Source organism: Muscardinus avellanarius (assembly GCF_963383645.1).
Source record: "Muscardinus avellanarius genome assembly, chromosome: 1".
NCBI lineage: Eukaryota > Metazoa > Chordata > Mammalia > Rodentia > Gliridae > Muscardinus > Muscardinus avellanarius.
Window position 1 is genome coordinate 3,848,818 of NC_137786.1, and position 12,425 is coordinate 3,861,242.

Here is a 12,425-nt window from a genome sequence, read left to right on the forward strand (position 1 = left end):
CACTCATTGAATCCTTGTGTGTTCTTATAGTTACCAAAGACATTATCTGAGAATTTGGTCTGTCCTTTAATAGAAGCATTATTTATTTCTGAAGATAATGCCAACCTCCTGCCTCTGTCAAAAGTTGTTGATATAGGGCTCCCACAGAATCAGCAGCTTGCCACATTCTCCAGTGGCCACTGGGTCCTGCATTAGCGCTATGCCTCAGGGGGTGAGTCTCACAATGGTCCCAAGTGTATCTGCTATATGCTCAGGCTTTGTACTGAAATCTCAGCTCTAGTACCTGCTTCTGCCTATCTGTGGACATCTCAGCTAATATTTCTGCACCGCAGTTTTGCGTGTCTGTAGAATGGACACAATAATTATGCCTACCATGTAGACTTGTGAAGATTAAAGCGTTTCCACAGATAAAGCACCTGATTAAATGGGACCTATCATTACTAATATTGATACTTAGTAAACTAGAGAGACTTTGCTGTTGGATTCACTTGCACAGCTTGAGATATATTGGTTTCTTGAGGACACTGAGGTTTCTCATTGCCTATTTGATGTCATTCAGTGTCCATTAGACAAAAACATGCAATGAGCCATGAAGGAGAATCTGCTGTCATTCCTTCACCGCCCTCAGCACTGCAAATACCACTGCTTTTTCTTTTTGAGGAGAACATGTTAGCTAGTGCAGAGCACTAGACTTCCCAGGTTTCTTCCTGTGAGTGCCGTTCTCCAGTGGCTACTTGTGCATGAGTAAAACTTGCCCCCACAGCCTGTTAGAGACATCACAGCACCGCCTGAGCTTCCCAGACACGATTTCCATGTTCCGCATTTGACACTTTGGAATGATTTATCATAACTGCTGCACTGGCTGGCTGATGTCCCAATCTGAGTCATTTAAACTAGCTGAGCTGGAGAATGAGGTCTTTAAATATGAGATTTCTCTGGCCCAACTCATTGGGAGCATCTGTGAAACCATTTAAATAGAAAATAAAGTATTTTCTGATGTCTCTCTATAAAAAGTAAATACCATTGAGTCATTAAAATGTTTTGCAACATAGACTACTAGTAAATTATGCCAGTTATAATGTAGATCGTGTCATTAATGAGATCTCAGTATAATACATTCCTCCTCATATTCCTTTGGTTTTCTACACCAGTGTTTTTAAGAGCAATAGATAAATGTGACATTTATAACATGATTCACTTGATAACTCTCATGATGTAATGACTAAAGCTTTTCATTAGAATGGAGTATTAACTATAATTTAAGCCGGGTGTGGCGGTGCACGTCTGTATCCCAGTATTTGAGAGGCTGAGACAGAAGGATTACAGGTTCGTGGTCAGCTTCAGCAACTTAGTGAGACTGTGTTTCAAAATCTAAAAAAAATAAAACTAAAAAAGAGCTGGGCATGTAGCTCAGAGGTAAAATGCTCTGGGTTTAATTCCCAGAACCACAAAAGATTAAAATATATATATATAGCTAATTATTAATTAATAAGTAACTAAAATATTATTTAATTAATTAACTTAATAAGTTTTTATAATCCTCCAGTATCTACTAACATATAGTATTGACTTGGTAGGGAAAAAAATTGTACCAAGGGTACCTAAGCATAGTAAGATAAAAAGAACTAATTTGCACGTGTCTGGAAGCAGAATGAAGGCATATGAAGAGGTGGTTTCATGGGATGAGAGGCAAGAGGTTACATTAATATTGTCTTTATACTCTATGTGTCATTTCCTGGACCCGATTAATCTCCTCCAAGTGCAACAGTCAGTAAGAGCTCCTTCCTGCAGAGAATGGACTTGTTCCAGCCTTATCAAGAAGGATGACTCCGACATCAGATGTGAGCCATATATTTTTGGCAGACGGCTGGCCTAACAGCATCTTTGGACAGAGACATTGTCTATAGCATGTGATGCCTTCACACCTGCATCTTTAAAGATAAACCTTACAGATTCTTATGTATTTTTGTAAAAAACCGAATCCTTCTGTTGTTTGGCAGAAGCCGTAGTAAGTGTCCCTGAGTCTGCCGTCATTGCTGCCTTACTTTTGAATTTTTTGCCTAGCTTCATCTCTGCTGCTCATGCCACATGAACCCTGTCCTTTCAACATCATTGGGTGCTTTTATACTTTTTTTTTTAAAGCAAAGAAATACAATTCTCAGTTTTGTTAACTTTTAGCCAACTAACTTTTCAGAAAACAGTGTAGAGTGCTCATGGATCTGGTGCTCTGACTGATATCATGCTATTCCCTTTTCACCACCTATCAATAGAGAATGTGATGGAGACTCATAAATCAGGATGTTGACCTTGGTGTCATGACAGTGACAGCTTCCTTGAGGACGAGATCTGAGGAAAAAATGAGTTCAACCTGCTGTTTAGATTTATCTCTTAAAACCTATTGAAGTTATGGCAATCCCTGGTGTCCCTATTTCCATGGACTTCTACATAAAGCTTGTGGATGGCTCTAACACACCAATCCAAGCAAGCCCAGTCCCTAGCAGCGCTCCTCACCCCCACTTGCCAAGCTCACAAGCTTCAAGAGCTGAGTGGCTATTCCCAAGGTTCCAATGGCCCAGACCCTTGGATGAGATCCCTGAAAAGCATCTTCATGAAATTGATTAAGCAGCCTGGAAAAGATCCCTCTTAAGTTTCTACCTCAGAATGAATGTCCAATAAACCCCAATAGGAGAAGACTAGAAATGTCTGAATCTGGAGGACCACCACTTGTCTGTATCATTGTCATGAAAGGAAGAAGCCAGAGAAGGGAGGTTCAACTCCTGTAATAGAAGGGCAGACCTGTCTTGGTTCTCAAAAATCCAACGTCCAAACAAAGGGAGCTGGGTGCAGTTGTTACTGAATGGTTCAAACTGAGTTTTGTATTTAAGAGATGAATTATGCATGTCAGGTGGGAAAATCATTTCCAAAGAACGGTCGATCCTGAGTGAGCTGTGGAATGTTGAAATTCATGTTAGACATGTTGACACTCACCAGAACACCACATAATAGGCCCACTTGAGAGGGAGGAGAAAATCTCAGAGTTTAAAGAAAAAAAATCTTTATAATGATTACAGAAAAGAGCATGGCCCTGAGTATTTCAAAACTCATTCAATACTGAATCATAAAGAATTTTTCAAAATACTGCTCTCTGTGCGTCATTAGCAGTAAATTAGAAATACATAATTTACCTAGAATAGCGAATTTTATAAACTTGATGATGCCTGACAAAATATGAAACTATACAATTAAGATATGCAAACCTGTAAAATTTCTAAACACATGCGTTTTCCCCAAGACATTGCAGAATTGAGCAACATTAAATTACTGACTCACATAAGATTTTTTTTTCTCCAGCTCATGGGCCAGCCTTGTAGAAGTCTTATTTTTGTGGCAACAACACTGAACCAGCAAAGTGGATCAGAAGAGGCTCACTGGGTCCCTTTCCTGGCCTCGTCACTTCTAGCTGTGTGGATGTGACCATTAAGGGCCTGTGGCCAAAGTTCTCGGCATCTCTGGGCATCACTTTCCTCCTCTGTAAAGTGTGAATGCAATGGGTTGCTAAGAGAATCAATATGTGCAAGTAGGCTAACTGGAAGAAGGACATAAAAAGTGTAAGGCCCTATGCACATCAGGGCAATTACCACAAGTGGTCACAGAAGCTCGGGCCCTGGAGCTGGGCTTACAGGTTCAGATTGTACTCCACGCTGGATTAGAGCCCTCTGCACGTCACTGTTGGTAAATGATAGATAGCATCTACAGTATTGGTTTTGAAATGAAGCACACAAGGCTTGGAACTCTCTGCCTGGCACTTGGTATGGCCTGCAGAGGTGTTAGCTAGCTTAGCTTGGCTGTTGTTTACTTGACATCCTTAATTTAAAAAAAAAAGCAAACACACAGTGCCCAAGCTATAGAACCAACCTAGGTGTCCATCAGCACATGAATGGATAAAGAAAATGTGATCTATACACTCAGTAAGTTTTATTCAGACATAAAGAAGAACAGAATTCTACCACTCATAGGAAAGTATGGAACTCAAGAACATACTTCTAAGTGAGACCAGCCAGACCCAGCAATCACATAATACCAGAGAGAAAAAAGGAAAAGAAAAGGAAAAGGACCTCATGAAAATTTAGAAGTGAGGCCAGGAGAAAGGTGAAGGGAATCTGGGGAGAGGGAGGAGTGGAAAGGAAAGTTAGAGGGGAGCAAACACAAAATAATGTGTGCACATAGGAGTGTGCCACTGTGAATCTCACGCATGTATAACTGCAGTGTACCAATAAAAATCAGTAAAAAAGACTTGCCGATATATGGCAAGAATGTCAGGACTCCATATAGAGCTAGCCCTTGATGTGGTTATCGCTTTGTCATTAACTCCACCCACAGTGGTGGTGTTTATCCTGGTATCCTAGTAATCTGACAGTGCTGTTCCCAGAACAGGTGTCAAATTCCCACACTTCTGTCTTGGTGGTGTCTTGGCTGTTGGGAGAAATGCCAGTTGTGTCTTTATATCTGCAGATACCTATGTTCAGTCCTATGGTTTATAAATGAAAATAGCTCAGTCAAGGAGAGCAGACTTAGTCCCTAAAGGCAAAATGCAGCTGACCCTGCTTTACAAAGCGTTGTAGGAATAGTCACTCACAGCCCATGGGTCTATAAGGAAAATCCAAACCCTCTCTGCCACAGCAGTGTGAGTCCTTGCAGTAGAGAATGTGGTCCCCAGCTGCCTGGGGTGTTCACCATCTGGTCTTTTAATAAGCTATTTACCGATGGAAAGGGTCCTCTCTCTATCACTTTTTATTCAGGACAAAATGACTTTTAGTGCTTTTGCAGCAACAGCTGCCAGGTAGCTCAGAAAACCTAAATGCAACTTCAGTCCTTAGTCTTCCTGTCATCAGTATATGTCTTTTGGAGTAATTTAGATGATGTTTAGGCAATATATTTGTCATCTCAGTTAGAAAATGGCTTATCCTTGGGATAGGAAAGTTGACACACAAAATAAAGCACCTCAGACCTGGACTCAGCCACCATGAGTTCCAGGAGCTGGGGAATCAAGCAACAGAGGCTGCAATTCTTTCTGTGTGATGTGGGGGGATGGAGGCAGGCAGCTGGGAAGGGTCCCATTTCTGGTACAGGATCCTAGAAGGGCAAGGTGGTGACCTGGGCTCTCCTGGCCACCACATGGAGGTGCTCTAAGCTGAGGTTCACACAGGTGTGGGGTTCTACGAGGAATTTCAGGAATCACCGCCTGATGGAAGAGGAGCTCTGTCCACTAGCTGGTGAGAAAAGTAGATGTTATAGTTTGAATGCAGAATGTTCCCTGGAAGAGCTCAGTTATTGATGTCAAAATAATGTATAACTGAATCATAAAGATTCTAATATCATCAGTAATTAATCCATTGATGAATTAATGCATTGATTGGGTGGTAAGGGAGGCAGGTCGGGTGTGGCTGGGGAGGTAACTCACTAGGCCTGTGGCCTTGGGGTCTACATATGTTCCTCAACCCTTCCTTCTGCTTGCTCTCTGTGTTTCCTGGCACCATGCCCTGAGCTGCACAAAAGTGACCCTACCTAACATGGACAGAAACCTCGAAAATGGTGGGAAGAGAACTCTTCCTTCCTGCACATTGTAGTGGTCCAGTACTTTGGGTCCCAACAATGAGAGTGCTTATTGATGCAGTAGACAGTGGAATACATTATTTAAAAGATACACAGGTACTTTGAATACTTATTGTCACTTGAGTACAAATATTATGGTCCAAATATTTTACTGAGTCAGGATCTGTCTCTTCAAACGATTGAGGCTAACCATTTACAGAAAGCATGTTTACTGCACATGATTTCCAGTTTGAATTTCTTTATAGAAAGGTGAAATGTTTTGCTCATCCCAGTGCAAGACGACTCGAATTTTTAGATTTCCCCCCATATTTTACTGTGTCTCGGGCACACCTAACTTGACAGCACTCCCATTTGATGACTGGCCTCCAGTGAGTCACGCCCACAGTTCCACTTTGTTTTCTTAGAAACCAGCCTCTCTTTTCTCATGTTCATGTTTTGTGGAACAACACCAAATCTAATTATATTACATAATTCCAATGACAAGTTAAGCTGGCATAAACAGATCTGAAGGCAGACGCGACCGGTCGTGTGGGAGCCCGCGAGCCACCAGCCGCAGGGGTTGACTGTTAACATCCTTGGGCGGCCGGCTCCTCCCCTTGGAGCTTTGTGTGGTGCACAACTAGAGAGCCCATGACAGGGTGGAGAGGTGAAGTGAGCCCAAGCGTCCCTTCAGAGCACATGCAGGCTTTTAATGAGGCTCCTGTGAGCCAGTGGGCACAGAAGAACTCCCTTCCGCCTTCCATCTCTATGTCTGGTGTCCAGGGAGGAGCAGATCAAGCACAGAGAGCTAACAATAGAGGCTGACCTGAGCAGCATCTCACTGCTTTTCCCTCCCAGGAGCAGAAAGCTAAGGGCCCTCATTCAGGAAGGTAAACTGGCCCTGCCCAGTGGGAAGCCACCTGTGTGCATGGGTGGTAGGACAACTGAAAAGGAAGTGTGTGATCTGAGTGCTGTCCCCAGTGGTGAGTACGTCTCTCATCACGACCCTTCAAGTCCAAGTCAAGGTTGATTTGAGACCACCTTGTGCCATGGAGCTATCCTGGGGCAGGAAGTTCTCAAGTCCTCAAGGTGGACTTAGAGGAGTGAGCCATTGGGAACAGAAACTTTACTTCCACGGGAGGAGGCAGCTCTTAAAACTCCATGGTTCTGGATAGTCCCCCCTTGGTTAGGACCTCATGCTTCTATGGCTTTTCACTCCCAGGAACTAAGTCGCTGAACCTGGGCCAGAACGTGCTATAGGGCATGGCCTTTAAAGCCAGGAGGGCTGTCCTGCCATGGAGGTGGCCCTGCAGGAAGTGAGGTGGCCCTTCTGATATGCTAATGACAGAATGATAGGAAACAAAGGTGTCTTTCATCTTCAGGAAAAACTCTCCGCTTAACACCACTGGATATTGTGATGCATCCGTGTGTGTGTGTGTGTGTGTGTGTGTGTGTGTGTCTGTCTGTCTGTCTGTCTGTCTGTCTGTGTGTGTCTCTGTGTGTGTCTCTGTGTGTCTGTGTGTGTATCTGTGTGTGTGTCTGTGTGTGTGTCTCTGTGTGTGTGTGTTTGTGTGTGTGCGTGTGTGTGTGTGTGATCAGTACAACCTTAATACAAGAAACTGAAGCAATGAATGGGGCAAGAGTAGTTCAGAGCTGCAGGGTCTGATCACTGGACTGTCCTACAAAGGTGGACATTGCATTTCTTAAGGGCATGTTCTTGTTCTCCCAAGGACTGAAGAAGGCAGGACTTTGTGGGACTTCAGATTCCTAACCCCTGATTCCTAGAAATCCAGCCAGGGCCATCAGACTCCTGATTCATGTGGAACTGAGGAGAGACCAGGCATGTGGTTGTCTGGGAGCGCCTCCAGCCAGCTACAGTTCAGAAACACCATCTTGGTCACAGGCTGATAGATCAGGGTCCCGTTGGCCTGTCTGTCTGTTCTTGAGCATGAAGATGTGGGATGTTATACCAGATAAAGTGGGTAGTTTCCTCTTACTCAATTCTCAATTTCTGTTGCCAGCTGGCCTAGATTGCTAGTTTGCCTGTTTTTGCCTTGACTCCACCCCAGTGCTTTTTATTGTATAGCAAAGGTATAATACAGAGAGTTGGCCCAATGTCTGTGAAACAAGCGAGGCCAGGAAAGTTGCTCTTTTGTTGTTGGGATCTGAAGAAGCCCCTGGTCCTCTCAGGCAGAGCAGGATGAGGGCTGATCACAGGGCTCTTGGGGGGTGGGTGCTAAGATTCCTTAGCACCATTTGAGTCTCTGCTAACTCAGTGGCCACCTCCTGGCTTCCTGGACTCAGTTTCCACACACAGAAGGTGAGACTGGTAAACACGGTCATTTCTTGCATCCCCTGCAGATGGAACCTACCGCCATTTTCCCTCAGTCTTTGGTGCAAACTGAAGAAAGGGAAGGCACAGAACAAACAACAGCTCCATCCTCCTTTAGGACCCAGAGGTTTTCTTTTTAAGTTTTATGAGGTGAAGGTTCTCCCATAAGTGAGCAGAGTACCACAGAGAGAAACTCTCCCCAGTCTGTCCTCATGCAAATGAAGCTCTGTGGGCTCACGCATTCTTTTTAAGATCTGATGACAAGACAGTGGGACAGGAAAACCTGGTTAATAAAACGGCATGGTGGCCTCTGAGTGTTAAGATTGCCCAAACATTTGACTTCCCGCAGTTCATAAAATTGATGCCCATAACAGCCTCTCCTTTGGAGGAACTTTGGATGGCCTTCAGCCTAGCTTCCGTGCTACAGTGAAGATATGTTGAACTGAGGACAATTCCATACCTGTGTCTGGCTCCTTCTAAGTTTCTCCTTAGTTTCGCAAGTCAAAGAAAATGGTTTGACTTTTGGAGGCCAAAGAAAATAAATTAACTGTCAACTCACAAGCTTCCAAGTACTAATGAAGGCCTGGTCTCTAGACCTCATCGTTGCTAACACATTGTCAGCCCTAGTCTTTCTGTTCTGACATACAAGGCAGGGCTAGACCCCACATCAGCTGCTAAAGGATACACCCCAGGAGACCACTGGAAGTGACTTCTGTGGTGACAGTCATGCAGTGTCTGGCACTCCTCTGCTAACCAAGTGTGCTAGAATATGTGGGCAAGTGTGCTTACCATGTTGGCTTTACCTCTTGTCTTGGCATTCTCAGGGATATATCCAAAACAACTGACCCTACAACTTAGAGGAAAGAAGATTTTATTGGCTCATAGTTTGGAGATTCTGAGTTCCGTCTTGTGAGGCTGGGGATGGCACGTCTCAGGGCATGGTGGCAGCAGGGGCAGAAAGAGGGGGAGCACAAGGCCGTCTTCCTCGCATCATGGAGGCTGGGAGCAAGAGAGAAATAAAGGGGGAGGAATCATATATGACCCCAAAGCTGTAGCCCCGGGGACCCACCTTCAGCCACTCTACTGGCCTGGATATTGTAAAGGCCAGATAAAGCCATTACAATAAATGTATCCACTGCTGAGATTACCAACAAGCCCTGCTTCCTACATGAGGGATGAGCAGCCATTTTATTTGCAAACCTTTATACTCTACCCCGGCTCACTAGACCTCACAATGCAAAATGTATTTAGTCTATCTCCAAGAGTTCCCTACGTCTTAACAGTTCCAGTGTCTCTCAAAGGTCTCACAATCCACAGTCTCCTCTGAGGTGCAAGTGAACTCCTTTGCTGTGAGCCCTCGCAAAATAACAAATCAGAATAGCTGCATGCATCCAATGTGTCGTGTCAAATAGTAAACATTTGTATTGCAAAGGGAGAAACAGGGCCATAGAAAGAAGAAATGGGACTGATGGATTTAGCTACTGCTGAGATTACAACCAAGCCCCACTTCCAACATGAGGGCAAAGGAGGGGCATTTTATTTCCAAACCATCGCACCTCTGATGCACATCATTATGACCAGAAGTTATTATTTGGATACTTGCAGTGTGTTGCTCTAGAAGTTAGCACTGGAAGCCTTGGATGAACTATCTAATAATTCGGGCTCTGTATACAACTTGAATGTATACATTTTATGACCAAGATCATTGGCTCTTTCAGAGACAGGCTTCCTCTAAACTTGCTTGGAGTGTAGCTGGCACCATGGGATACTGACAGAACACCCTTTCACAAAGACCAACTATAAATCCCCAAGTCAGCAGAGAAGAGGAGAGAAAACGGCTAGGACCCCTGCCAGCCAGGTTCAGGAAGCCAGCCCCTGTTCTTCTTCATTCTCCCAAGCTTTGCCCACCTTCACACTGTACTTCAGCTTACAGCCAGCCCACATACTTTAACTTGCTAACTTATTTTTCTATGGGAAAGGCAAATTTTTCAAAGAGGCATATGTTTATCACTGAATGTGATTGTTATGTAATTTAAAGCATTGCATGAAAGTGTGGTAGATCTCAGATTACTAACAGATGTGAAAATGCTATTGTTTCTCTTACAAAGACAAGATCCTTGTGTCTTTAAAACTCAGCCAATAGTTACCTGCCAATAGTTACATTTTTAAGACAGAGGAGAGTTATTGAGAAACATAGAATGACTTTTGTTATATGTCACTTTACAGCTTGATGTCACTGTAACAAATACCTGAGATAAATCAACTTGAAAAGAATAAGGTTATATTTTGGCTCATAGGTTTGGAGGTGTCAGTACATGACCCAGAGGCCATGTCGTTGGGGGAACACGTGGCCTGTTGTGGGGCAACGTGTCTGGCGGGAGCTTGTGGTAGAGAAGCCCCCTTATCCTCCACACCCATGGGAGCTGGGTGTGAATGAAAGAAAGAAAAGGGCTGGGGCTCCTTTCTTAGCCACATGCTCAATGACCTTTGACTTCCAACAGGCCCTACTTCTTAAAGGTTACATCATCTCTCAATACTATCATCCTGGGGACAAACCTTAGCACGTGCGTCTTTGGGGAATGGTCCATATCTGAGGGGTAGCATTTGATGACCAGAAGGGATCTTGAAAGTGGAACATATGATGCCAAGAGATGCCATCCAAACTCTTGAGAGAGCAGTGACTTCCACCTCTACCCTTGGCAGTGCTGAGAGTTACACAGGTGAGCCCAGCAAGGGGGCTTTACTTCAGTAGAGGAAGACAACACGGTGGGGGGTGGCCAAGTCCTCCCATGCCCTGCCGTGGAATCCTGACTGACTTGGAGAGTATCATCCACTTGCTTTGCTTCAGTTGGTGGGTTTAGGAAAACTAAACAAAGCAGTCTCCACTGTGTCCCTGGTTAGCTACCGAGCACAGCCCTGCTACTCACTGAACCCTCAGGCCAGAAGAGAAGCTGGTGAGGAGTTTGAAAGTTATGAGCTGGAATGAAGATATGTTTTTCAGAATTCTGTGAAGCAAAGTATATATCAACACTCAGCACATGCAGATACTGTCTGAATAATCTTTATCAGGAGAATTTCTTAATGACCTGCAGTTAAGAGATAAAGGCAGATAATTAATCTACTCTGCTAGAATACCTCAAAAGCCAGAGGAAGGAAAACCTAACAAGGTGGTGTGGAAAGCCTGCAAGTGGCATTCTCCATCAGTTACAAGTTATAAGGCTGTGGGAAGGAGAGAACAAATGCAAGAAGTGGAAGGGAATGCAGAAGCAGCAGGCAGGCCCTGAGAGGTGGCAGAAGAGCCACCCAGAGGCTCCCCATGCAGATGTCACGGCTGAGGCCAGGAACCAGGCTGTCATAAGGAGGATGTGTAACGTGCTTGGTTTGACATGTAATAAAAAATAATAATTCTGAAGTGTTTCCACAATTGAAGTGGGACAATTCCTATATATTTTCTTTATATGTGTATAAAAATCTGCATTACAGTCTTTTCATAAATACCCCACAATTATGATGTTGTCAAACAGTACAAGTATTCTCCAAAAGTAAGTAAGACTTACTCCAAAAGTAAGTAAGACTATCATGGTAGCACTGACTCCATAGGCACCAAGCAGTGTGATGTGGCCTCTGGCTCTGGTAGCCTCCATCCTCACCCAGGGAGAGCCATGGATCTCCTTTGCCTTCCAGCTTCTAACACTGAGGTTAGTCCCAAGACTTCCCAAAGAGCTCAACACTTGGCTCCAAAATAACTTGGATAACACACACACACACACACACACACACACACACACACACACGCACACACACACACACACACACACATACACGCATGCACACAGCACAGGAAGCCAGTAAGAATACACAGTGGCAATGGTTGCGTCTGCTAGGTAATTATAAGTCAGTTTATTTTTTCTTTATGTGATTCTGAATAGCTTGGATTCCTAAGCTTCAGCCTTAACACTTCTCTCCCAGCTGCTGTGAGTGTTTCTGGGTGCCTCATGAGCTCACTACTGGGATTTCTTGGCTTCTGTTTTAGGATCTCACCCCAGCATATGGGGTAGAGGGCGGGATAGAAGGTCACAAAGCCAAAGAATAGACCTGGGGCCCTTTATCTTCACAGAGACTCAGTCTTGCCTCGGGATTCATGAGGAAGTCATGGTTTCCCTACCTCAGATTCACAAATGCTGTGAAATACAGGTCAGCCAGTGCCTGCTCTGGGCCCACCACAAGCTTATCTGAACCCCAGTGAAGGTGCGATTGTGCTGAACTTGGATCCACCTCTGTCTCACTTTCTAAAAACTGCCAACACACCCATCAGCAAGTGAGGTTTTATAACCAAAAAGAAATAGGTGATATTGCCAGCAGCTACAGCGAGTTCACTGCGCACTGCCACAGCTCCAGATCTGCGCGCACAATAACCATGAGTGTAATTGCGGCCCCTAAGGGAGAAATCCCTGTACTGCACTCCCCGGGACTTGCTTAGCTTTGATAATCTCATTGGGTT

General features: G+C 44.3%; 1 protein-coding gene across 1 annotated transcript in view; it reads left to right on the forward strand.

The window, feature by feature from the left end:
• ADAMTS16 (ADAM metallopeptidase with thrombospondin type 1 motif 16) overlaps nucleotides 1-12,425 on the forward strand; it is a gene marked incomplete at both ends in the record, with an annotated part of 178,275 nt that overhangs the window by 146,294 nt on the left and 19,556 nt on the right. The gene's annotated exons all lie outside the window — the stretch shown is intronic.